At 36.9% G+C, this 27,829-nt stretch overlaps 2 long non-coding RNA genes across 2 annotated transcripts; one reads left to right on the top strand and one right to left on the bottom strand.

The window, feature by feature from the left end:
• Positions 1 to 210: 210 nt before the first annotated feature.
• On the top strand, positions 211 to 27,829 carry LOC123611449. The gene is made up of 3 exons (XR_006718675.1): positions 211 to 374; positions 541 to 738; positions 26,530 to 27,829. It is a non-coding gene; the product is annotated as an uncharacterized LOC123611449 (long non-coding RNA).
• On the bottom strand, positions 17,846 to 23,346 carry LOC123611448. Its single transcript, XR_006718674.1, has 3 exons — positions 23,140 to 23,346; positions 20,880 to 21,001; positions 17,846 to 18,097 (listed from the first exon to the last, which is right to left on the bottom strand). It is a non-coding gene; the product is annotated as an uncharacterized LOC123611448 (long non-coding RNA).

The following is a 27,829-nucleotide window of genomic DNA, read 5'->3' as shown; positions in this document are numbered from 1 at the left end:
TAAGAATGATAATAAAGTGGCCATGTGTTGCTAAACAATACACAGTACGTGAGCCTTAACTTTCTGGAGTTTCTTCTACAAAAAAAAAAAATCAATCACCCAGACTCATTCTTTAAGAATCCTTTTGAATTTGTATGCTCCTCTTTGAGGGAGAATAATTAACCTCTTGGCTTATCCAGTAAGAAGGGAGATGGTCTCACATTCATGCCAGTCCACATGCCCCTCTACTGTTCCAGTGCCACCATGCGCCACTGTTCGCTTTGGTGTTGGCCACCCCACTGCCCTCTGGGACATAGGAAGACAGCCTCCTGAACTGGCAGCAATTGAGGATATAGATGGACAAATCACAATTTCCTTTACTCCTTTGGCTCCTGGTAAGTGGTCAGTATGTATTTTATGAATGAATGAATGAATGAATGAATGAACGAATGAATGAATACCCTTTGTTTTTCAACGTAGCACTACACAGTGCTACTGGGTTTCACTGAAGTGGTGTGGTTTTTGGCCTTTTTTCACTTACCGACTCCTTTCTGTGTACAGTCCACAGGCCTCTCTACCTGAGTAATGGGAGTCCATTGCAAAGCCCTCTATACCATTATAGTGACAAAAGCCCTACAGTCTTGGAAAATACTGCTTTTGTCCTGTAGTGAAGATTACATTTTGCAGAAAGTGCTCTGGGTAATGGTGGTTCGGAGATGTTGGCTCTTCTTCTTAAGCTAGTTGCCCTTATTTTCCAAGGTAAAGATTTCATTACCATAAATATCAGGGTCATCTTTATTTTCAGTTGTTTGCAATTCAGATTATGGTGTAAGAAAATGACGGGGGTGGTGGTGAAGGGAAAATCAGACTATTGAATGTCTCTCTTCCTTATCAAGACACTATTGTCCCTGGGAGGCATAAATGTCCTATTTCTCTTTTCCAGAAAAGTACATGAAATTACAAAAAGAAACTAAGAAGGTCCTCAGGTTGATGATTTACAGAGTAAGGGTTGGCTCTCAGGAGTTCCTAATTCTAACGAGTGCTCTTCTCATAGTATAGCAGTTCTTCAAATATTGAGGGAGTGAGGGAAGCAGTAGTCATTTGGAGCACAAGGGCAGTAACTGCACACACCTATGTGGGAAGCAGAGGGAGATTTTGGGTGGCAGTTTTCAAGGAGTTAGCATCTTGGGGACATGGAAGGGTGGTGTGGCTCTAGCCAGAGAAGGTCTTGCAGACTGAGCCATTGTCACTATTGTTCTGATGTCAGATGATTTTCCACCGAAATCATTTGCAGAAGTCTTTGGAGTGTTGTGGTTTCCTGGCGTCAAGTTGCAATGGTAATACTCAATTTTAAGATAAAACTTGTTTTGTGTGGCTGTGGAGATCCATGAAAACGTATTTGAGAGAGGAAATATTAAAAATATAAGGCGCCATTGAAATACTATTCAGTTATTTTTGCACGAGTTTAGAAGTCTGCACATCAAAGGCTACTCAGGTTTAGCCTCTTTTCGGAATATATATCTGATCTTAGAAATCATTTGAGGTAAATATTTTCCAAAGAAGGTTCTAAGGAGGCTATTTCCGTGTTAGGCAAGTACATGTTATGGGTTGCGTGGTTAAACATGTTTGGGAAGTACAGAGTTCAACACAGTTTACAGAGAACCTTTAGCTTGCTAACGTACACTTTTCAAGGTAGGAAGCGCTGTTTACCAGAATTCTTTGAACCTGACCCTTTACGCTTAAAGAATCACTAAAGTGATGAATGGTTTCCAAAGAAGAACTTTATGTCACATATTCAAAACATGAAAATCTCAACTAACAGAAAGATTATTATCCCCTAAAAACACACTGTGACCCCTTTACTGATAACAATTTACTTTTTAATATTTTACTATATAGATGGTATGGCGTCTTCCATGTGTATCTTAGCAGACCCTTTTTAAATAGCCTTTTCTAAGTTGCTGACTTATGATTACGAGGTCAACCTTCCCCTCTGCTGCTGAGAGAAGAGTACCCTGATCACTGCTGGCCGTGGGTGGAGGTTTGAGGTTGTATGTTCTCATATACACAAGAGATCCTAGTTCTGGTGGATTAGGAACTAGAGTGTGGAGTCTCCAGCTTTTGATGAAAAATGCTCCCCCTTTGTCCTCTATAATACAGGTCTTATAAATAGCAATATCTTAAAAAAAATTCTGACAGTGCAGTTGGTTATTCAGCACTACAGAGGACTAGCATCTACACACCTACCCTGAAAACTGCCATTTGATTCTAATGATATTAGTTTTCAAAGGAGAAAAATCAAACCCAGACTATGCGACTTATTTGCTCAAACAAGACAGAAGCCAGCGTCTCTGCTGGAGAGTAGTTATTACTTTTGAGGGACCATAAGATCACCTCAATTTCCTTGCTCTGTCCAAAAGAAAATTAATATCCTCATGACTTAAAGAAGAAAGTGAGCCTAGAACTCAAAGGATGAAATCATTATCTTTGATAGGCTGCAAATAACCAAACTGAAATTTACCGGAATATGAATTTCTGAGCTGAAAAAGAAAAGCCTTATCTCTGGAGGATTATGGGAAGAATTTTTTTATGTAGCTCCCCCAAGGTTCTACCAATGTAATTCCATGCAATAAAAATGATATTGTACATTGGACAGACTTCTGAAGGACATACCTTTAAATTAGAACTTGAGCCTGCCCGCCTATTCTCTCTCTTTATCAGGTGATTATTCATGTCCATTTCATTATCCCAGCATCAGTGTCCTTTCCATAGGGAGCATTGTTGAGATTGAACTCTAAAGGGCATCTGCCAGCCTGCTAAAGCTGATTTTCTGATTCTGATGCTAGAGCATCTGATGACACAGGTGAAAATTCTCGCAAATATTCTCAGCCTGATAACACTGGGAAAGGACATTCCATTGAAGTATTTTCTCTGAGGGCAGGGGTTAGGTGTCCAATTTTAGGACTTATTGTTTGATTCTGTGAGAAGACCCTCTCCAGTGTCGACCATTCTCAAGTTCAAGGTTTCATCTGTGGCCGGGGTACTGCCATTCTTCCGGAGTCACACCATGGCAGCCCTCTTTCTCTCTTCCTTATCCATTCTCCCATTTGTTTCATGTATTCATTCATCATACATCTATTGAGAAGTTGTTAGTTTCTCTAGTACTAAGATAAAAAGTTAGAAATTAAGAGAAGGGGTGCCTGGGTGGCTCAGTCGGTTAAGTGTCTGACTTCAGCTTGGGCCATGATCTCACCATCCACGAGTTCGAGCCCCGTGTCGGGCTCTGTGCTGACAGCTCGGAGCCTGGAGCCTGCTTCGGATTCTGTGTCTTCCTCTCTCTCTCTGCACCTCCCCTGCTCGCTCTCTGTCTCTCTTTCAAAAATGAAATAAAAACATAAAAAAATTAAGAAAAGAAATTAGGAGAAAAAATTTTAGAGGAAAAAAATAAAGACTTCAATCACAGTGAATCATGGAAACTTCAGATGCTTCAAGCTTATCCCCATCCATCGTGAAAGTTCACTCAGCTTTAGTTCTCATCATTAGTACTTGACTTTTGGCTTCTCGATACAGGATGTTAACCCTCTTTGTATTGCAATAATATTTTTTGCATGAGTAATATTTCAGGTATAGCTATTTTTTGCTCTTTTATATATGCCAGAGAAATCCACACCTAGGTTTCTTTTATAGATCAAGAGGCAGGTCTTAATTCATACATCCTCAAGTTTTTTTTTTTTTTTTTTAACTTTCCATGTTAGGAAATAGAAAATCTCAAGTTCTTCCACTCTGAAATAAATAACACTATTTAGCTCGTTCTTCACAACCCATGCTTGATTCAGAATGTCCTCTCCTTTGCAAACTGGACCGCATGATATCATCTTAAAACATAAATTATATTTTATGGATTTCTACATGGTGCTCTCATTCACCTAGATTTCTATAGATGCCCAACACTAATACCGATAGTAGATTTAAACCTTAGAAATATATTTGTTAGAGGAGAAACATTCATAAAACATTGATAGAATTTCACATTCCAGTTTTGAGGGTTAATCTCTTATTCCAAACTCTTACAGACTAGTAAGTTAAATCAAGGAACTACTCTACATTATTTGTTGATTTATATATGAATTTATAGATCATGGGATGTCAGTCACAAGAATTTAAACATTGTAACAAGTTACTATATTTTATTTGAAGAATCAGCTGAAATGTTAATATGCTAAGTAAGCACAGTGAAACTTATACCTGTATTCTTTGATTCATTCATTATTCCTTTTGGGTTATAGCTAAAAGTTTATGATCTTTATGTTCAAATAGACTTTAAACATTTGTCTCTCAATTCTACTACATTTCACTGGATTACTCTTCCTTCCTCCTTTTTGGATTTTCAAAAGGAATATATTTTTATTGAGGTAAATTTTTTATAATATACAGATCTTACATACATAATTTAATGAGTTTTGACAAACGTCTATACCCACATAACCACCATCTCAACCAGAAAATCCTTCCCCCAACTTCTTTTTTTTTTAAGTTTATGTATTTATTTTGAGAGAGAGAGAGAGAGAGAGAGAGAAAGAGAGAGAATCCCAAACAGGCTCTGCGTCAGTAGCTCTGATCCTGACGCGGGGATTGAACCCACAAACCATGAGGTCATGACCTGAGCCAAAACCAAGAGTTAGATGCTTAACCAGCTGAGGCACCCAGGCACTTCTCTTCCCTCAACTTGAATTAGTCTTTGCTTTCAAAGGCATTCACATACAATTTCTATAGGTATACATTTTTTTCCCTGCTCTTGAATGTTGTATAAATGGAAACTTGAAATCATTCTTTTGTCTATTTTGTATACTATCTATTAGTGAGATTCAAGCGTGTTTTGCGTATATCATTAGTTAATTCTTATTACTGGGTAACATTCTGTTGAATAAATATACCGTGATTTGTTTCTTCTGTTCCTATTGATGGTCTTTTGGATTGTTTCCTGTTTTTTACTATTATGAACAAAGCTACATGAGCATTCTTTTGCAAATCCTTTGGTGTAAATATTTGGAATTGTTGAGTTATATGTTATTAGGTATATGTTTAACATTATAAGACACTGACAGTTTTCCAAATCAGTTGAATCATGTTGCACTCCCACTTGAATGTACTAGAGTTCCCCTTGCTTCACATCTTTGCCAATATTTGGTGTTGATGGTGTGCATACTGGTTTATCATTGTGAATTTAATTTCTGTTTTCCTAATGATTTAAGATGTTCACCATCTTTTCATGTGCTTACTGAACATTATATACCTTATTTTTCTGAAGTATCTGTTCAAGTCTTTTACCCATGTTTAAATTGTGTTTTATTCTTCAATTGTAAGTGTTCTGTATTGCATTCTGGATGCAAGTACTTGGACACTGTGTTGTGAATATTTTCTCCTACTCTGTGCATTTTTTATCTTTGTTAAGAGTATCATTTGATAAGCAGTTTTTAATTTGATGAAATTCAAATTATATTTTTTTCACTTTGCTTTAGTGTTTTTGGTCCTCAGTAAGAAATCTTTGCCTACTTCAGGATTATTAAAATATCTGTTTTCCAGTATACTTAACATATATTACATTAGTTTCAGGTGTACAACATAGTTTCAACAAGTGCATACGTTATGCTATCGGTTTTTGGGTTGTTCATCCTGCCAGTGATCATCTGGACATCATTTTGGGATATGGTATGACACTGGGGGGAAATTTTCCCCCATACAGATATGTAGTACCACCACCATTTGTTAAAAAAACAAAACAAAACAAAACAAAATGAAAAACAACAACAAAACCTCCTTTACTTCTCTGAATTGCCTTGGTATCCTTATGAATATTAATTGAATATGTATATATGTGTTGATCTCTGGCTTCTTTTCTGTGTCATTGATCTATTAGTCTATTCCTATGCCCACACTGCACTGTCTTTCAGTAGTTTTATAGCAAGTATTGAGACCTGATAGTAAAAAAAAGCAAAACAAAACAAAAAAAACACAAAAAACAAAAAAACTCCAACTTCATTTTTTTTCAGTGTTTTGTTTTGTTTTGTTTTCGCTATTCCAAATTCTTTGACTTCCATATAGTCAATTTACAGATTTCAGCTAAAAACTCCCTGGAATTTTGTTTGGATTGCATTACATCTACAGGTCAGTTTGGAGAGAAATGACCTCTTACTAATAGTGATTCCTCTGAGGTATGAACACGGTAGAACTCTCCATTCATTTAAGTATTTTTAAATTTGTCTCAGCAATGGTTTATAGTTCTTGGTGTGAAGATCTTACCTGTCCCTTGTTAAATTTATTGCTAGCATTTTGATTTTTAATGCTGTTGTAAATGGTACTGTTTGCTTACTTTCATTTCCGTGTGAAGTTAGTGTGCAAAAATATAATTGTTTTTTGCAAATTGACCTTTTTGTACTACCACCATACTAAATCACTTAGTGTTATCTTTTTCTTTGGTTATTGAGATTTTTTTACATAGTCATGTCATTTCTGGAGAGTTAGTACAGTGTTGAAAAGAAGTGGTGACAGTAGATATCCTTGCCTTGTTTCCAATCTTAGGGAAAGAGTATTGTTATTAACCACATAAATATGAATGTTAGATGTAGGTTAAGGATGCTTTTTATCAGTTTGAAGAAGTTCTCTTCTATTTCTAATTGCTTAGATTTTTACTATGAATAGATGTTTTTTTCTTAAATGCTTTTCCTGCATCTATGAAGGTAATATGGCTTTTCCTTTCTTAAAACCCTGTTAATATGGTGAATTACTTATTGATTCTTGTCTTCCTGGGAAAAGTCCCACCTGATTATTATGTATATTATTTATCTGTATTTCTGGATTTCTTCTAATATTTTCTTAAGACTCTTTCATCTATGTGCAAAATTATAGGTAAATAATTTTTCTTGTATTTAATTTTGTCAGCCTTTGGCTTTAGGTTGATGCTTGTCTTCTTTTTTTTTTTTTTTTAACGTTTATTTATTTTTGAGACAGAGACAGAGCATGAACAGGGGAGGGGCAGAGAGAGAGGGAGATGCAGAATCCGAAGCAGGCTCCAGGCTCTGAGCTGTCAGCCCAGAGCCCGATGCGGGGCTCGAACTCACGGATTGTGAGATCATGACCTGAGCCGAAGTTGGACACTTAACTGACTGAGCCACCCAGGCGCCCCTGATGCTTGTCTTCTAAAATGAGTCCGAGAAGGTTACATCCTTTTTTATTTTCTGAAACAGTTCAAGTAAGGTTGTTATTATTTGTTTCTCAAATGTTTAATACAATGCACCAGTGAAGCTAGCAGGTTTTACAGTTTGTTTATTGGAAGAATTTTAACTACAAATTCACTTTCTTTGTTAAATATAGGGATATACATTATTATATGCTAATATTTTATATATAATATTTAAAAAATCTCCACACGTATATATTTCATATCAGTTTTGTCAAGTTGTGCATTTCTATTTTTTTTTATGTTTATTTATTTCTGAGACAGAGACAAAGCATGACTGGGGGAGGGTCAGAGAGAGGGAGACACAGAATCTGAAGCAGGCTCCAGGCTCTGAGCTGTCAGCCCAGAGCCTGACCGGGGCTCGAACTCATGGACCGTGAGATCATGACCTGAGCCAAAGTCAGACGCTTAACTGACCGAGCCACCCAGGAGCCCCAAGTTGTGCACTTCAAGACACTTTTTTAAATGTAAGTTTTAAAATTTTGCCATAATATTTATATAAAATTACCTTACTGACATTTTAATGTTTACATAATTTGTAGTAATGCCCCTTCTTTTGTTTTTCCTATTGACACTTCGTGTTTTCTTTTTTATCGTGATTGGTCTTCCTAGGTATTTTTCAATTGTATTAATCATTCAAAAAACCAGCTTTTGTATTCATTAATTATATGAATTTTCTACTGCTGTCATAACAAATTATCATAGAGGCGCTTAAGCAACACCCATTTATTTTCTCACAGTACTCATGTATTGGAATTCTGGGTACAGTATGCCTCAACTGGTTCTCAGCTTGGTGTCACCAGATCAGAATTTAGGTGTTGGAGGACCATGCTTGTCTCTGGAGGCCCTGGGGAAGAATCCACTCCCAAGGTCATTCAGGTTGTTTGCAGAGTTAGGTCCTTGGTACAGCTGAGGTGCTCTTGTTTCTTTGCCGACTGTTATTGGGAGCCTTTTTCAGCTCCTAAGTGTGCCTGACTTTCTTGCATATTTCATCTTTCTTTCAGATCAGCAATGACATGTTGAGTCAGGCTTCCTCTCAGGCTTCCACCTCTGACTTTCCCACTGTCACATTTCTCTGACTGTAGTGGGAGGAAGTTCTCTGCTTTTAAGGGCTCATGAAATCCAGGTGGGCCCACCTGGATAAGCCGGGATCATCTCCCTATTTTAAGGTCCACAATCTTAATCTCACCTGCAAAATTCCTTTTGCTACATAAAGTAACCCATTCACAGATTGCAGGGATTAGGACATAGACATCTTTGGCGGCAGGGGGCGGGGGGACATTCTTCTTACTATAGTCCATTTTCTCTATTGTTTTATATTTATTTCTGCTTTTATTTTTATTATTGTTTTTCTTCATAGTTTGCCCCATTTTTTATTACTTCTTAAAATGGAAACTTAGATCATTGATTTTAAATCTACCTTTTCAATGTAGACATTTAAAGCTATATGTTTTCCTCTGCTTTAGTTGCATCCCATAAATTTTGATCTTTATTTTCAGTATTCATTTCAAAACATTTTCTAATTTTTCTTTTGATTTCTCCTTTGATCTGTAATTTTTATAATTGATAAGTATATTATTTAATTTTTTGATATTTTATTTGTCAGCTATTTATTATTGATTGCTTATTTAATTTTGCTCAGAGAACATTTTGTCCAATATTTCTACCTTTTGAAATTTATTGTGGTATTTTATCCCAAAACATATGATTTACCTGATGTGTGATAGTTGTCTAACAATAGAGTCCATTTCAGATGATAATTGTCTAATTTATAATAGCTGGCATCAGTGCAAGAAATATTTATTCCTTTGGTAACTAATTATTAGACATTAATATTACCATTCACATTTAAGCTTATTAATTAGTTACAGGAGTAAAATGAGTGTTAATCATAACAAGAAATTAGAAAATTTAAAGTATTCATCATTTCCTTCTTATTCCCTTCAAAATGGGGTGAGACAGCCAGAGAGTGAGAGTGTCACAACTTTTCACAAAGGGCCTCCTTGTCAAGGTACCTCTAGTCTAATAAATCTCAACTGTAGCTGATACCACCCCCAGGAAGTGTTTGGGAATGCGTAGGGGCATTTGGTTACATTACTGGGGGATGATACCAGTATTTTAGTAGATGAATAACAGGAGTCCTAGACATCCTGGAATGCATTGAACTCTCCCACACACTAAAGAATTGTCCTGTCCAAAATTCCATGCGTGCCCCATTGAGAAATAGGGTAGGGGTGATTTTGACCTTTCTTTAAATCTTCCAGTGTACTTAGCACGATATTTTACATTCTAGTTATTGACTATTATATTTTGTGTTATATTTTAAAAATAATGAATGTATAAATAAATGAACTATTCAAAATATTTGGGTAATGTGTTATAAAACATGCAGGAACTTATGCCAGTGACCCGATAGGAACATAAAGATTTCCTTTTTGTTGGCCATTCAGTAATTTATAGTCTGAACCAATCCTTCCACCCACTCCATGCCCTGTTTAAAATGAATTGTTTTTCTTCATTATAAAGAGAGTCTAGATCCTTTTATTTAAGCATGCTGAAAGCATTGTAAATTAATGCTGGCCTTACTCAGTATAGGCAAAGATACAATAGAATTACTGGAGTCTTTTTATTCTTGTGGAATTGCTATGTAGTCAGTTGTATGGCCTAATATTCCATTAGCCAAATTATTTTTAGTGTCTATATTCATTAAATTTAGAAGAAAGAAGCTCTATTCTCTTCTCCACATTAGTCTTATACTAAACATATAAACTACCCTTGGATATTTTTTGCAATTCATAAGTTTTCCTTACATAAAGATGCAGAGTAATCTTGTGGGAATGTGCATAGGCTTTTAAAATTATTTAACTTGGGGCGCCTGGGTGGCTCAGTCCATTGAGCAAACAACTCTTGATTTTGGCTCAGGTCACAATCTCACTGGTTTGTGAATGCAAGCCCCATGCCATGCTCCACAATGACAGTGCAGAGCCTGTTTGAGATTTCTTTCTCTCCTTCTGTCTCTGCCCATTCCCCACTTGTGTGCTCACTGTCTCAAGAAATAAACTTAAAAAAATAAAATTGTTTAACTTCTATATATTTATCTGTTTTAATTCACCCATCAAATGTTTCATTCCTACAATATTATAGATGGTCTGCAAAGTACTGGAGGTATTCATACTACTAAGAGAGTTTCTGCCTATAAGGGCTTAGAGTTTAAAGAGGAAGACAGGCAGTTAAGTACGATAAATGATACATGTTCTGTGACAAGGGGAGGTTCAACTCATAAATGAGATCCAAGGAAGGGAGTAGTCAGTTCTACCCGTGTGTGTGTGTGTGTGTATGTAGTGGGGGAGTGGAGACTGGGAATGATCTCAGATGATGATACTTGAGCTGGATCTTGAAAGACGAGTGGATATTAAATAGGCAGGCAGAGGGAAAGGAAAGGAGGAAGAGGGAATAGCTAAGCAAAAACAAAGAGGCAAGAAGCAGTGAGGCACTTTTACACATCTGGAGCTCATCTGTCAGATCCATATAATGGTGGTAAGGTGATATGGCTATAGAGGGGTTGACAAAGCCCTGTACACCATGCAGTGAAGTGTAAAATGTATATTATAAGTTATATAGTGGTTCTCCAAGTGTGATTTTAGTCGATAATCAGTACCACCACCTGGAAACTTGTTAGAGATGCCCATTTTCTGGCCTATCCCAAATCTTCTGATTCAGAAATTCTGTGGGTAGAGCCCAACAACCTGTTCCAACATGACTTATAGGTTATCAGTGCATGCTAAAGTTTGAAAACGATGGGGCTAAGAGAGCCCCAAAATGGCATTAAGCTGGTGATAATATGTTCAGATATGTGTTTTAAAAGATTATTTTAGTGAATATTTGTTTAGAAGAAGATAAAATGAGCAGGGAGGCCATTTAAGATCACATGGTCAAGAGACCATTGAAGACGAGCCCATGTGAAATAATCAGGAAGAGAACAGAGAGATGGAGAAGTTACAAGCAGCATTTAAGAAGGTCGAATCAATGGAATTTGATTTAAAGAAAAGAGAAGAGCCTGAAATCAGTCGTACTTCTACATTTAATGATTTGATGGTGGAAAGTGGTGCCATTCATGAGATGGGGAGTACAGAAGGGGGAAAGGGACACTTCTGTTTTGAATATATTGACATTGAATTTCCTATAACACAGTTGAACAAAATATTGAATAGACACTTTGGTATAGAAGCATGGGGTTCTAGAAGGATGTCTGGGCTGAAAATAGAGATGAAGAACTATAGATCTTCTAGGTAACTGACTACATATGCGTTAGGACAGCATGCTGGATAAAAACAGACGAGCCAGTGTAATGCTTCAGGGTCATTTATGGGCTAGACAGAAAAGGAAGAAATTTCACATGTGACTGAGAATAAATGGTCCACTATTTGGTGAGTTAGAGGAGCACCAGGAGAGTGTGTGGGCCTGGAGACCAGAGAAGGAGAGGATTCCAGGAGGAAAGTATTGGTCAGTAGTGATATATTATAGAAAACTGAAACCCCAGAAGAAGCATTTCATTTTGATTCTGGGGGATCATTGGCAGCCTTGGTCAGAACAGCTTCTCTGGTATAGGGAGGATAGTTTTTCTTGAATGTCTGACACAGCAGGGACAGCAGACTCCCTATTTTAGAAGAAGGTGCCAGTTTTATATACTTCTAAAATCAGTGGAGGGGTTATGAAGCCAATGTTCAGTATTCATGTGAAATTGCCAGCTGAACCAAGTAAATTAGAAAGAAGACATGTTCGGGGCGCCTGGGTGGTGCAGTCGGTTAAGCGTCCGACTTCAGCCAGGTCACGATCTCATGGTCCGTGAGTTCGAGCCCCGCGTCGGGCTCTGGGCTGATGGCTCAGAGCCTGGAGCCTGTTTCCGATTCTGTGTCTCCCTCTCTCTCTGCCCCTCCCCTGTTCATGCTCTGTCTCTCTCTGTCCCCAAAATAAATAAACGTTGAAAAAAAAAATTAAAAAAAAAAAAAAAAGAAAGAAGACATGTTCTTAAGAGCGGATGTAATCGCTTCCATATAGAAGTGGAATGGAGGCACTGGAAAGTGAGATGAAGGGGTAAGTGAGATACATGTGTATCTACATCCAGTGGGAAGACCTCACATTATAGTAGAGTTGACATGAGACACTAAAACAATTCATCTTCAGTCACAATGAGGAGATGTGAGAGGCCCTGTAAGCTGGGGCCATAAGCTGGTAACAGGAAAAGTTGACATCTCCATACATTATAGAAGAGTGTTCGGAATGATCACTTTTTCATTTGTCTGTCTTATTTCCAATGAGCAAAGGTCGGACTTTGATCCCTTCCCTAAGATGAGTCCAAAACTATGGGGTAAAGATTAAATAGGTCCTCTATTCTCCAATGTTGACTTTCTTCTGCACTATCCTGAATGTTTAGCTTTCATCTTGAATTCAATCTCAAAATTTCACTCTAGTCTAAGCCTGAAAGGTTTGCATAACTGGAAAACCTGGGTTTCCAGGAAGTTTGGGCCTTTCTGGACTCTTGCTCCTGGCCCACGGCACCAGTGGTCATTAACTGGAGTGAAATGGTATTTCTATTTTTTTTTAAACACCAACTGTGAAAATGTACTGAGCTTTACTATTTGAAGTGAATGCTCTGAAGAAAGAAACACCTCCCATTGACTGCCATATGAAAATCATTAATTTTAAAGTGCCCTTTTACCCTGTGATAGCCTGTACCCTACTGCCCTCACACAAGGGCAGGAATCAAGTCAATTAATAAGCTGAGACAAAATAAAATATTCTGAGACTGTCTCTGGCTTTTTATTTTTAGGTCAGGGTTAGAATGAAACTTGTCCCTAGAGTTTGGAAGAATTAGTTCATGATACCCAATAGCATTAAACACTTAATTGGCTTCTAGTCTAATTCTGGGTGTCTGAGACAGTTTCTGTTTAATAATTTAGGCTCCGTTATTTTAGGATTCAATTGCAGTAAACTTTTAATATCTGGGGTATGTATTTCCTAGGAAATCCCTGTATCTCTCAGCTTCAAACGTTTATACTTGTCATACAAGACAGGTCACATTTGACAATAAAGCATCATTTTCATTTGTGACATTTCCCTGCTGTTTCTGTTTTACTAGCATAAGTGGAAATATCCAAGCACCAAGTCACACAGTTTATTCTTCCTCTTAAGAAATTACATCTACAGTGGAAACATCATAGTAATTTATGATTATAAAGAGAGTATTTGAATCATAGAGGTTTGGGGGAAAGAATCCAGAAGAAATTCTACCAAGTTTGTCTTTGTCCAAGAAATTAGTAATATAGAGGATATATTTGTAGAAAACAATTTTGCATATTTCTAAAATCATTTAAGTGGCCATGAAACCAATGTTCATGTGAAATCATAAACTTAAAAATACATATCCATTTAAAAAATGTAAATATTATCTGTTTGAAGTGTGTATATATATGCCTTTTAGTTTATATTTTGTTATATATATATATCATATGATGTAAATGGACTCTACAAATTACTGAAATTATTAATCAAATTACTCAGCAATAGTATAAATGTTTACTATCATTTAGTTTAATAGGATTCTTCCAAAAATTCAATTTAGCTAGTAAATATTTATTGTGTTCCTTATAAACAGTAGATTCTATTATTGCAGCTTTGGCTACAAACAAAATTGATAGGGTCCCAGCCTTCAGTAAGTGTGCAGCTTAATAAGAAGGATAATAAACAAGTAGTTTTGAGTGTGATGGATGTCATGGAAAGCCAAAATAGAATGGGTAGCATTGTAGACCTATCCTGATTTAGGGGTCAGGGCTGACTGGAGAAAGAGAAATATAAGTTTAGACTTGAAGAATATCTAAGTGGAATAAAGTTGTTTTAGGAGTATCTAAAGCCAGGAGGCGAGGGAGATGAGACACAAACTAGAAAGAGTCAAGTATGACTGGGGCATAGAGTGCCAATCAGAGAGTGGTGAAAGATGAAGCTTTAGAAGTAGATGGCAGCTAGATGTGAAAGACAATATAGTTGTGTAAAAGATATTTGAGTTCATATAAGTCCTAGGGAAGGAACTTGTGGGGTAGTGAGTAGTGGATATTTGTGATTATATTTGTGTTTCACAAGGTACCTCTAGGTAATGACATCGAGAAGGATTGGAAAAGAACAAGAATGCAAGTGGCAATACTGGCTTATAGACCATGGCCAGTAGTCCTCATAAGGGAAGATGGTGGCTTGGCTTGCATTAGGGTACTGGCAGTGGGAATGCAGAAATGTGGATATTCTGACAGGTGATTAAACCATAGAAGCACTGAGTCTTGGGGATGGATTGTGAGTGTGTGTGTGTGTGTGTGTGTGTGTGTGTGTGTGTGTTGGGTAGCATCACTGAGAAAAAAGGAAGGAAATTCTTATCAAGTTTATGGCTTAAGAAATAGATGCAAGGCAGTGCTCTTTAGCAAATATCACAGAATTATTGGTAGATTTCAGTGAGAATGAATTCCATTTTCTGGTAGGGCATTAAATGACACAATGTAGAGAAGTAAGCAAATTCTAAATATGTATCATTGTATTATAATCCCCTAAATATTCTTATGTATAATGTAGTGCTTAAGGAACATTACTTCTATGTAGTTTATTTTGAAGGAAAGTGTTCACAGAACACTTCATATAAATTAAAATCATTTTATTGAACTTGCCAGTTAATTACAGAGTATTATATTCCTGCAGTGAGATAAAAGGCCAACAACAAACACATAATTTTAAGCATAGTTCAAATTATTTAAATTACACGTTCCTATAAATGAATCTTGGGACCCTCTCCCATGGAGCCTTCTCTGTTCTCTTTCCTGGCATGTCTCCTCTTCAGTTTCTAGTTGGGAGAAGGAGCAGGCCTCTTCTCTCTGATCTCTGTTTTTTTCTCTAGGGAGCTCACCTGTAGTCTTTCAACATCATCATCTTTTTCTCCTAGTATCATTATCTTGTTCTGTCTCTTCTTCTAAGTTGATGACCTTCTATGTGTGTTCAGTGTCCTCATGGCCTTTTTGGCTGGAGCTAGTACATCCAAAGCAGAAGCCAATCTCTGCTGCATTAAGATCAGTTTCCCTCCTGAGGCCTCTGACTCTTTCATGGATTCAACCTAAACCTCTTCAAGTCCTCAGACTCCTTCTCTTCTTAGAGAGTTAATGAAAACAGGTAAAATGAGAGGAGCATTTACTAAATGACATTCTGTGTTCAGCATTTCACCTGCATGATCTCATTCACTTTACACACCAACACTGTACAGCTGCTGTTGTGAATTTCCCTGGTGTACAGGTGAAGAAACTGAGGTTTGGAGTAGATGCACAACAATTAGAGTCACGGTTAATAAATGACAAGATATGAATATTAAACAATGTTGTTCAGACTCTGAAAGCACTGAATTTATGCCCTTAACCACTCTGCTAACCTCCCTATTTCTATTCAGTGCGGATCGTGTCTTTACACATCATACAGGGATAAATGTAATCGCTTCCTTACTGACCTGCCTTACCGAACCATCGTTCTTTTGATACATTCAGCAATTTGATATCTGAATAATTGTTGTAAATGATCATTTTTTAAAAGTTTTTTTAATATCCATTTATTTTTGAGAGAGAGAGAGAGACAGACAGACAGAATGCAAGCAGGGGAGGGGCAGAGAGAGAAGGAGACACTGAAAGAGTGACCCTGGGAAGGGGAGAGAGAGAAGGAAAGGGAGAATTCCAAGAAAGCTCTGCTCTGTCAGCACAGAGCCTAACAGAGGGCTCAATCTCACAAAGCACAAGATTATGATCTGAGCCAAAGTCAAGAGTTGGACGCTTAACTGACTGAGCCACCCAGGCGCCCCTTAGCTAATTTTTTTTAAATGTTCTGTCTTGTATTGGCCAGGCCTCACACAGTCTACTGAGTCTTATCTCCCAGTTTCTCCTCACAGTCCTATATGTGGGCTTTCTTCTGAAAATTCCTCCATGCTACAAGTGCCTTCTCCTTACATGCACTCTGTGAACTGGCAACTGCTAATTAAATGGACATCTGGTCCAAGGATAGACAGTCTATAATCCAGCAGCTAGAGAGGTGAAATGGTGAATCCTTTACCCAAAGAATGGCTTATTGAATCAACCTTCTCTTCTGAGATCTGACTGGCCACGAGAGAGGAGTTAATTCAGTGGAGGTAGGAGAAGTAGAGAGGTAGAGAAAAGCAGAGAATCTTCATAAAAGGATTCATCAGAGAATTGTGATCAGGTTGTTTTGAGAAGGAAACATTGAACTCTTGTCTCAGAGCCCTGGAACTTGAACCACACTGGGCTATGGTGGTCTGGTTACTGTGAAACCAGGTCAACTATGGTTTCTGTTCTCTGATGGTCCCTAGATTCTTTTGAGACCTTGCTATGCATTGTCTTCCTTTCTATGTTTACTCCTCAAACAACAATTCCACATTATCTGAAGGAATTGAGTAAGGCTGGTGTGTGTGTGTGTGTGTGTGTGTGTGTGTGTGTGTGTTTTCCCTAAAAGAGCCCAACTCAGGATCTTTGCTTTTTCATCACATTAACTTACATAGTAATAATAATAACCACTGACAATTGTCACATATATCACACATGCCAGGGACTGTGCTAAATTTAAATGCATTCTTTCATTGAGTCCTCACAATCTTTTCAAATGGGTTTTCTTCACCTTTGCTAACAGGTAAAGCAATGAGGCACAGAGAGGCTCAGTAATTGGTTCAAGGTCACACACTTGTTAAATGGCAGCCCTGGGATTTGCATTCTGGTCTGCATGATTCCATTACCCATTTTTACCATATTCTGCCAGTCATTCTGTTTTTTTTTCTTTTTTGCCAGTCATTCTTTACCTGGACCCTACAATTTCCTGATGTAGAACTTTGTGTCTCACTCATTCTTCTGTGTTTATAACACTGATATCCTTACTGTCTCACTAAAAAACTATTTTATTCACTGTTCTGTTTTTCTGTTTGTTTTTGGTGGTTTGGGGGGTGACTGTTGTTCCTTCCACCTAGACTGTCATCTGATCTCATATCATTAAATCCTAAAATTCCTTGAGGATTCCAATGTAAGCCTCAATCTTGAACATTTTCTATATCCCTTACACTTAGTCCATAGCAAGAACACCTCATTTTACATCACCGCGTCATCCATTCCATTGGTCAACACCACTTCATAGAAGTAAGTCTTTTCACCTCAGTTAGGGTAATCTGGTATCTGCAGTCATGTCTTTCCTCCTCTAATTCTATGAAAACACCTTTGTAGTGCTGACCTCATGGTAGACTTTACCACACTGAATAATTTATTGCTTAGTAAAAAGAATGTAAATGTAGTAATATGTATAAAATATATTTTATATTTAGTTTTACACTGAAAGATTTGGGAATAATGAATCATTTCAATCAAACTTAAAGTGATTTTTGTCTCTTGACAGTTAAATGACTACTTCTTTGAGTGTCTAAAGAGTGTATGTCAATATGTCAATTTAGTTTTATTTTGACTCTTTTTAAAGAGTCTTTATAAAGATGTCTAAGACATCTTTGTCTTAGATACCCAGCAACTGTTGTTTCTCCTCTTGGTAATAAATCCACAATTTGATTCTGATGAACAATCTCTCTTTTATTCTCACTTCATATAATTCATATAATTCAGTGCAGAAATCTCCACTTTTGGCTCCTGACTCATTGGAACTATATTGCTCTGGTCACTGACCTAGGAATGGACCAAGATCCAATAAGAGGAAATGAAATCCAAGGAGACTTTTTCTGGACCCATTGAAAGAAGAGCCTGGTGCTTCTCTTCTGATCTTGTTAGTAATGAGGAGGAATATGAACTTGAAGCCATGGGAGGCCTGAGAGAAAGTCAAACAGAGAAACCAAGTTCAAATGATATTGAGTGCATTCTTGGATCAAACTGAACAAGGACTTGGCCTAGTCTCTTCAGATACCTGAGCCAATAGGTTTCCTTTTTTTTTTTTTTTAACTTAACTTGGCCTAAGTTGAAATTTCTGTCATTAACATTTTAATTGTCTCTCTCTTCAGAAGAAAAAGTGAATTCTACATACTTTAATGTGTGTTAGCCACTGTTTGCCCCATTCTATTGTAACCAGTTATTATATACAATTCTCATTTTAAAAGGATGAAGTAAGGTCTGTTCATAGATAAATATGCAAACAGCAAACTCTGATACTGCTAATTGTATATCTTAAAGTATTTCTTGCTTTGTGTTGGTATAGGTAGGTGATATTTGCCTTTGAGGATAGGAATGTTAGAGTTAGGAGTCTGGCTAATTCTCCTGATGTTAACAGGACTGTATAGGAATGGCTGTATACATAAAAAGGTGCCCTATACTGGCAGAATAAGTCCTCAGGGAAAACAAACCAAAACTGAGCCATATACATCAATTGAGTTTTGAAATAGAAAATTCCTCAATTTCTTTGTCACAAAATAATTGAAAAATTTCTAGCTCATATGTCTTGCTGTTTCATTTGGAGGTAAGCTGATATAGTCCTTCTCACATAGTAAGTATTATCGACATGCATTACACTAGAATATTTATTAGCACTATTCAGTGAGCTGTAAATCACCAGGGAGGTCCAGGATTAGCAAGATATTAATGTTTAACTGCACAAAATTGCTGCTAGTTTTATCTTTCCAAGTATTACAGTTTATAAAGACAGTCACATAATTTCAGTTTAAATGTCCCTTAAGTCATCATTTTATTATGACTGAATATTACTATTAACTGGGACTTTATAATGAAAAAAATTCCAGTTGAGAAACACAAGTTTTAGTCTGCTGTGATTGTGATGAATACTACATCATTCGGGAAACACTTTATACTTGGTATTCTTTTTTAATGTTTACTTATTTGAGAAAGAGAGAGAGAGAGAGAGAGAGAGAGAGAGCATCCATGCATGCGCATGTGCACGCGCACACACACACACACACACACACACACACACACACACACACACACGTGTGAACAGGGGAAGGGCAGAAAGGGAGAGGAAGAGAGAGAATCCCAAGCAGGTTCTGTGCTGTCAGCATAGAGCCCAATGCGGGGCTCAATCCCATTAACCAGGAGATTATGACTGGAGCCAAAACTGAGTTGGACGCTCAACTCACTGAGCCACCTAGGCACCCAGACTTAGTATTCTTATTGTAAGATCTGGACAAGCAAACTAAACAAAATGAAAAACGGTAAGGATCTATGATCTAATAGAAAAAGAATTCCAGAAATGACAGGTCTTAGGATTTGATTTCTGGAAAAGCAGTGTTATTCAGGACAAGGGTGTTTTCCTGTCCTTCTGACTTCTATTTTTGGTGACTTGGCTTTAGTTTTCAAGTATGTCCTCTTGTGGCTAAAAAATAACCACTGGGCTGGAGGCATATCCTCATATAACATATTCAAAGGCAAAAAGAGGTCTTTTTTTTTTTATTGTGGATGAAAACCTTTCCCAGATACCCCCAGTAGACTTACAACAAGGTCCCCTTGACCAGCACTGCTTATAAATCTGTAACCTAGCTGTAAGTAAGGCCCACATAGTGAAAATCTGGTATTTTTATATATGGTGGATAGAGGGCAAAGAAAATCAGCAGGAGAACCATCCATGTCTAAACTGGCAGACTATTCTGCCATGTGATTACTTTCAGAGAGGCAGAAATTTAGTAGCAACAGCTGTTGGCCAAATAAGATAGCACATTAGAATCCCAAGTTAAGTAGTTAGTGCTACAAGGCTATTGTGCTTTGTTGGAAGTCTAACTTATTTAATGATAGGAAATTGCTGAATTCAAGAGGACATCAAAATAATTATGTTGTTTGGAATGATTTCATTCAGGCTTCTCATCCCAGTAGTTATTTTACTTTTTAGCCTGTAAAGGTGAATACACAACAAAACAAACACAAAATTCAAAAAATGGGCGGACCAAACCTGTCTCAATTTATGATATGTAAATATTGAATCATCTCTTTCTTCTTTATCTGTGTTCATTATTGAATGGCCTGTCTGCTGCTTTTTTTTCATGAAATGTTTGTGTGTGTGTGTGTGTGTGTGTGTGTGTGTGTGTGAGAGAGAGAGAGAGAGAGAGAGAGAGAGAGAGAGGTTACGTGTTTTTTTTTAATATTGTCAAACTAGCTAACATACAGTGTATATAGTGTGCTCTTGGCTTTGGGAATAGATTCCCATGATTCATCACTTACATACAACACCCAGTGCTCATCCCAACAAATGGCTGCGCCTGCACACACACAAATGGGGGAAGGGCAGAGAGAGAGAGAGAGGGGAACAGACAATCCCAAGTGGGCTCTGTGCTTACAGCAGTGAGCTTGATGTGAGGCTTGAACTCATGAACTGTGAGATCATCGCCTAAGTTCCAGTCAGATGCTTAAACGACTGAGTCATGCTAACCCAACTGAGCAGCCCCTGTCTGCTGCTTTTGAGCATCTTCAATTCAATTAACATTTGCTGAGTTCCTAACATTAGAAGTCCTCATTCTAAGCTCTATAGGCACACAAATAAAATACACTTTTTTGTAAGGAATTTATCATCTATAAATGAAACAGATTGAGATGCAAATGAATATAATGCAAGATGTCAGCCATGTACTTTAACCTGAAGTTTAGACACTTACCATGGAAATTAGGAGTCAAGTTTCTGCTAAATCTGGGAGGTTTTGTGGAGGACTTGTCTATAGGTTTGCTGTCTAAGATGGACAAAGAGAAACAGGACTCTTGATATTCCATATTGTGGGATCTAAATGAGAGGGAAGATACATCATGAGATTAGGAAATGTTGAACAGTTGGATGATTTGGACTCTACAGCTTGCACTAAAGCAGATAAGGGATCTGAAAAGGTGGACTAAAGCTAGATTTAAAGCCACACAAAGGAGTATGGAAGCACCATCAAGCTACTGAATATCTCTGGCCAAGGTGAGATCTCCTCTCTACTTAGAACTCTCATGCCTCTCTTTGCAAATTACTAATATTTGTTGAACATTAAGTTCTAGTCAACGTTCTAAGTACTTCAGACATACTCATATGATCCTTACAAAAATCCTATTAGTTTCCTATTACTGTAAGTTCATTTTATATATCAAGAAATTTGACACAGGTTAAGAAACTTGCCCAAGATCACAATCATAACTACCACCTCTGTAGTCGGGAAGAAAAAACAGCTATTCCTTCCTGATACACATTATTGCCATATTTCTATTATAAGAAAAAAGTTTATACATCAATATAAATATTTCTTATTTTTGATTTTTTTTTAAATTTTTTTTTTCAACGTTTATTTATTTTTGGGACAGAGAGAGACAGAGCATGAACGGGGGAGGGGCAGAGAGAGAGGGAGACACAGAATCGGAAACAGGCTCCAGGCTCTGAGCCATCAGCCCAGAGCCTGACGCGGGGCTCGAACTCACGGACCGCGAGATCGTGACCTGGCTGAAGTCGGACGCTTAACTGACTGCGCCACCCAGGCGCCCCTCTTATTTTTGATTTTTTTTAAATGTTTATTTATTTTTGAAGGAGAGGGAGACAGAGCGTGAGCAGAGGAGGAGCAGAGAGAGAGGGAGATATAGAACCCGAAGCAGGATCCAGGCTGAGTGTCAACACAGAGCCTGATTCAGGGCTCGAACTTACGAACTGTGAAATCATGACCTGAGCCAAAGTCAGACACTCAACTGACTGAGCCACCCAGGTGCCCCAATATTTCTTAGTTTTGAATTATTTGTCTGATGGTTTAATATAGCAAAACTTTATAATTTTTTATTTTTTATTTTTTTGTTTTTAGATTTTACTTTTTAGTTTTATTTTTTTTTTTTATCATTATAAACTCAAGGATTTAAATGTATTTGATGGATTTTAACTCATGGTGGTTTTTAGCCAGAGTTAAATCGTATCATCTTAGGCGCATGGAAACTTCTTCAGGTGGCTCCCAAGCAAAACTTTAATATAAACCTCAATTCCTGTAATCCTCTGCACAGGAAGAGATATCATAGAAAAGGAAGAATAGTGCATTAATAATTATAAATCTTTCATCTGGAAGAAAAGTTAGAAGCCATTTAGTGCATTACAACATTTCCAATATATATTATTTAAAACAAAAAGTGAAAGGCCTTTATTAACATTCATTTAGTAGATCATGGAACATTGGAATTGAAAGGAACTGCTAGGCCAGAGTTACAAACTGGCCTGCATAGTGACTTTTTACATTTTTTTCTGGTTTAACTGAATTACTTGTCAGGTTCAAAAAATATTAGAAAATTTAATATAAAAATATGAATTTTCAGCATCTCATAAGTAGAACATGGGGAAACAGCAAACCTACATTCCTATGACAACAATCAATTAGACCAGAGTAGAGATTGGTTAAGTCAAGTCCTATACCACCTGGTTAGTCACAGATAGTGTATTAGTTTTCTGTAGCTGCATAAAAAATCACCACAAATTTATAAACTTAAAATAACACCCATTAATTAGCTCACAGTTTGGTCAAAATTTTATTCAGCATAGGTGGTTTCTCTGCTAAAGGTCTCACGGGCCACAATCAAGGTGGCAGCCAGGCTGGCCTCTTATGTGGAGGTTCTAGGGAAGAATCTGCTTCCCAGCTCACTCATATTTTTGGTAGAATTCAGTTGACTGTTGTCGTAGGACTGAGATCCCCATTTTCTTACTGGCTGTCTTAGCTCCTTTACAGCAATAGAGTATCCCTGTCTTGCTGAATCATTCTTATGCTTTGAATCTCTCTGAATTCTTCTTCTGTAGCCACTTAGAGGAAATGCTTTCCTTTTAAAAAGCTTATGTGATTAGTTTAGGACCACCCAGAAAATGTCCTTATTTTAAGGTCAACTGATTAGTAACCTTAATCACATTTGCTAAATACCTCTTACCATGTAGTGAACAAAATTATAGAAGTAACACCAGGACTGAGTTTATGGGGCCATCTTAGAATTCTGTCACAGATAGCAATGGTCTTCTTGGCCACTGTATGTATAAAAATACCAAGTGTACATGAAGATATTGTCATGGAAACTCATATATTACTAGTAGGAGTAGATAGTGTATCACTACACTGAAGCACTATGGGTAGAACGTATGCATGCATGACCTGTAACTCCCAAGTTCTAGCCTAGGTACATACTCCAGAAATGCATACATTTGTGCACTTACAAATGTAGGAAGGACATTATGCTTCTATTATGTACCTTATAGAAAACTCCGTGGTAAATCTCATTTTCTGAACCTTGTAGTTGTTTATAGATAGTATCAACACTACCTTCTTTTGAACATTTTGAACATTTCTAAGGTCTTTTTCTTATAGCTGATTGTATTTGCCTGACCTACATTAAAAAAGATCATTAGTAAAATACCATAAAATACCATTATGTAACAAATTTCCTTTTTTAGCTTATTTTTTAGAAAGCAAATGGGATAAATGGACTCTGAGTGCTATAATTCTAGGTATGTGTGTTAAAGTTTATGTGCTTTTTCCTCATGAGAGACTACATATTTGTATGAGGGAGGAGAATATGTAATACCTGCAAGTTCTTTACTGAGAGAGTCCTTTTGTCTAGAAATTATACTTGATTGTTTGCTTGATTTTTCCTCCCAGAAAAATTAATACATGTCCCTTTATATCACAAATAAAAGCAAAAATAAAATGTGATCAGATGCCACTTACCAGATGCCATTTATAATTTCTGTTCTGGAGGAAATCAGAATAGGGGTCAGAATACCTACTGCCCTCCATTGCTGGAAAGGTCAGCCTGGCAGTGGTTTTTCTTGGGCCCTCAGACAATATCCCCAGGTGTTTCCAACCCCCAAACAAGGTACATAGTTGGGGCCCTGGCAGTTGTAAATACTGTTATCACTTTGGGTGAGGGCTTTCAGCAGAGAGGAGAATAATGTTGATATTTCATGCTGTAAGGAATATAAGGAAGGAGACCATACAGCTGGCCCGTCCTTTGATATCTCAGAAGTGCTACCTTACTGTGATTAGAAGAATCCTAGAGTAATCCAATGCAGGGAACATAAATAGCCTTATATTTGGCCCTGTTTATGTTTTGCTTTCATCCTAGTACGAAATTTTAACACTGTGAGTTGTCTCAGCGCAAGAAAGACATTGCTCATGTTTTATTTCTATTTACACACTAATGGCCATGTGTGTGTGTGTGACATGTAATTATATATGTTATCATTACTCTTTATCCTTTCATTTTCATTAGATCTGTGAACAACTGCTGTGTTTGGGAATTTTTTTCTACTTCTGGGCACATGGTAGTAGGATCTCACTTTCCCATCAATAGATGCTTCACTATATTCTCTTGTCTTCTGCCTTGCCATCTGGCAATGGCTGCTCCATCAGCCTGAGCCATAGACGAAGGAAGGCAATTATGTAGAGCAGAAGCCTAACCAACTTATAGTGGATGTATAGCATCAGAAATATACCTGTGCTGACATTAAAATTTTTTTTAACGTTTATTTATTTTTGAGAGAGACGGTGTAAGCAGGGGAGGGGCAGAGGGAGACACAGAATCCAAAGCAGGCTCCAGGCTCTCGGCTGTCAGCATAGAGCCCAACGTGGGGCTAGAACTCACAAACTCAAGATCATGATCTGAGCTGATGTCAGATGCTTAACTAACTGAGCCATCCAAGCACCCCATGCCTGTGCTGATATTTTTGAGCTTGTTTGTTATTGTAGCATAATCCAGACTATCCTGTCTTACCCATGGCCTGGGTAGTTTTAAGTGTCTCTGGTTTAACAGAACCATTCCATGATTTCAGTAGTCTTAGTAATATATAAAATTTATATGGACTGAACAAAGACTTAAAATGTTCAAATAATAGAAGGCTTTTCTTCTTCAATTTTGTTGTATTATTATACCAAGTACTACAAACCTAACTTTGAGTTTCTCCAAAAAATTTTTTTCAATCTAGGTACAAAATTTTATGTTGAGTAAAATAATGTGCTACTTTAGGAACGTCTTTTATGAGCTGCTTGTTTTATGGGGGACATGGCTGACAGTCTTCTTGCCTTTTCCAAACTTCTGTTCTAAGGCATAATAATTTCAGGTGATTCTTAAATTTTAGACATGTTTTGTTGACAATCTACACATAATAGTCTGCACACACATTCTGCTTGCTCAAGTGTAACAAATGGACATCTGATTTTGAATTGCTCTCGACATTCTTTTTTATCCCCCAATATAAACATATTGACAAGCTGATAAAATTTAAGTTCATTAATGTTTTCATGTAATACCATTTTTTTTTATAATTCTACAAATGGTGCACGATAGTTCTCAGAAGAGCTGTAAAATAAAACTTAAATTGAATTTGGAGTACTAGAATGACTAATTGTGATTACTCTTCATTTTAGTTAGACAACATATTGTGGGATTTTATAGATAAGAGTAGAATACAGATGTAGAAATTTAAATGTCTAAAAGGCTCAGTTTTCCCGTAACACTTTAGAAAAGTTTATGAAAACCAGGAAAATGCTGCTGCTGCCTGGCTTTCAAGAGGCTTCGTAAAGAACAGATATTATATTGGTGAATCCACCAGAGTCCTTGAAACTGGTGAATAAACCGTGAATGTCAACTGATTTGTTTGTAATGAGCAAAGTAACTCTTGTATGGACCACAGTATTGTAGAGAGTAGAACCAACTCATTCTAGGAAACCAAAATATAAAGTGGATTTCTCTGTGATCATAGAATCAAAACAGACACAGATAGTTAATGACTTAAATGCATAATGGTTTAAAGCTAATACCAATTCATTTAGTTACACAGTGATAGGAATATTCTTGGCAATCTTCCTTGCATACTTGAATGCACTTGACGAATGTAGTTTTGACTTTGGATGTTTACCTTCATGATTCTATTTTCTATAGCAACTCCATTTTGACTGACATTCATTTTTTTGATATACTCACAACTTCAGTTTGATTATAATTGGATTTATGCACCTGAAAGAATTTGTTTCTTTTGAGACATTCCTTATCTCTGCTTGATCTCCTCTCAGGGGACTTGTTAGTGAGTTTCCCCAGTTCAGTCTCTCTTATTTCCAATTTCTTCTGACTTGTCTCATTTAAATACCTGCTTACTGACAAAAGCAGTTATTGCTTGGATAATAAAGACAATGTTCATACATTCAATTTTTTGATAGCATGTTTCCTTATGAATATAAGCAAAGTTCTACTAGTCCTGCCAAACATTTGGCATTTATAAAAATTCATCCATTTGCGAATATTTAAGTTTCTTTCATTTTTCTCTTGCAGTTTCCATTTAGCACAGATGTTCTGTAAAGAATTATAAGAGTCCCTGGAGTTCTTGCCAAGAAGATGCTGTTGAGGTCTACATTATCTACTACTCATTGATTGCTGAAAATATAATCATCAACTCAATCAGTAAATTTCATTAAAAACCAAACAGATGAAACAATTTGACTAACTCTTCTTTGAGCTACAGAAGAAAAAGAACATCCATTAGAAAAATAAACAGCAATCATGAATAAAGTATCTTGTTTTTAATCTAGTCTTTTTATAAGATTGTCTCTATTTCTAAATTGTAGTTATTCATTCTGGGAAAATCTGTAGTTTGTTTCTAAATGAACGCACAAATTACTTTAAGTACGAGATAAACTTTTGGAATTTAACAATGCAGTATTTGCTCTTTAAATTGTTCCTTTCATAGCAGCTAACAGAAGAGAACAATAGTTTCTCCATATTCTTGGAAAAGTTTATCTTGCAAGAAGGGTGATACAATCCTGTACTTATTTTCTTTGTCATTCTGATATGATTATTTAACTTCTTATATATCCTGAGGTGACAAAGGAATTTTTAGAGACCATACTGCTCTTCACAGAACACTTCCATTTTCTCTGAGCTAAACATTAGGCAAATTCTCTTATTAGTTTTAGCTTAAGATGAGTATATCTAAAGGATCTCATTTTTGCAAGGATTTAAAAGGTCAGAAGAATAAATCAGAGAACTCCTAAAGTTAAACACAATGCATATTATTCTCCGGGCAGTATGAAAAGGTAACTTTGTCCAGCTATTGTGATAGGTTGATTTGAATAATCTCAAAAAATTGATACTACAGCTAAATAGAATAATACAGACATTGGAAATTCAGCATTCAAGAGCAGTAGCCTTCATTAGCTCACTCAATGTGTACTTCCTGAGTTTTTCCACTGTATAAAGGCCAGAGAGGCACAAGGGGGAACAGAAAACTGTATGTACCACAGCAGATTACAGGTTGCCCTATGCAAAGAGCACGGAATCTACAGAAATTAGAGGATCAGAAATACACATGAAATTTAATCGTGATATAAGTCAAGAAGAGAAAACAACATATTTATGTTTACTAAACATATACTCATTTACTAAAAATGAGAGGCACAAATAATAAAAGTTATAGAAGATCACAGCAGTGCATATGCATTTTGAAGATAGTTGGTCTTAGGTAAAAGTCATTGGCCAGCAGTTGTGACCATCATCATTAAGTGGCTTCATAACATTGGAACCTGCCTCTGACTTAGTACCACAGGGCTTCTCTAAGCAAAGTTCCTTTAGTTAG

This window comes from Leopardus geoffroyi, chromosome C2 (assembly GCF_018350155.1).
Source record: "Leopardus geoffroyi isolate Oge1 chromosome C2, O.geoffroyi_Oge1_pat1.0, whole genome shotgun sequence".
Classification (NCBI taxonomy): Eukaryota; Metazoa; Chordata; class Mammalia; order Carnivora; family Felidae; genus Leopardus; species Leopardus geoffroyi.
This window is presented reverse-complemented; position numbering and strand designations above follow the sequence as displayed.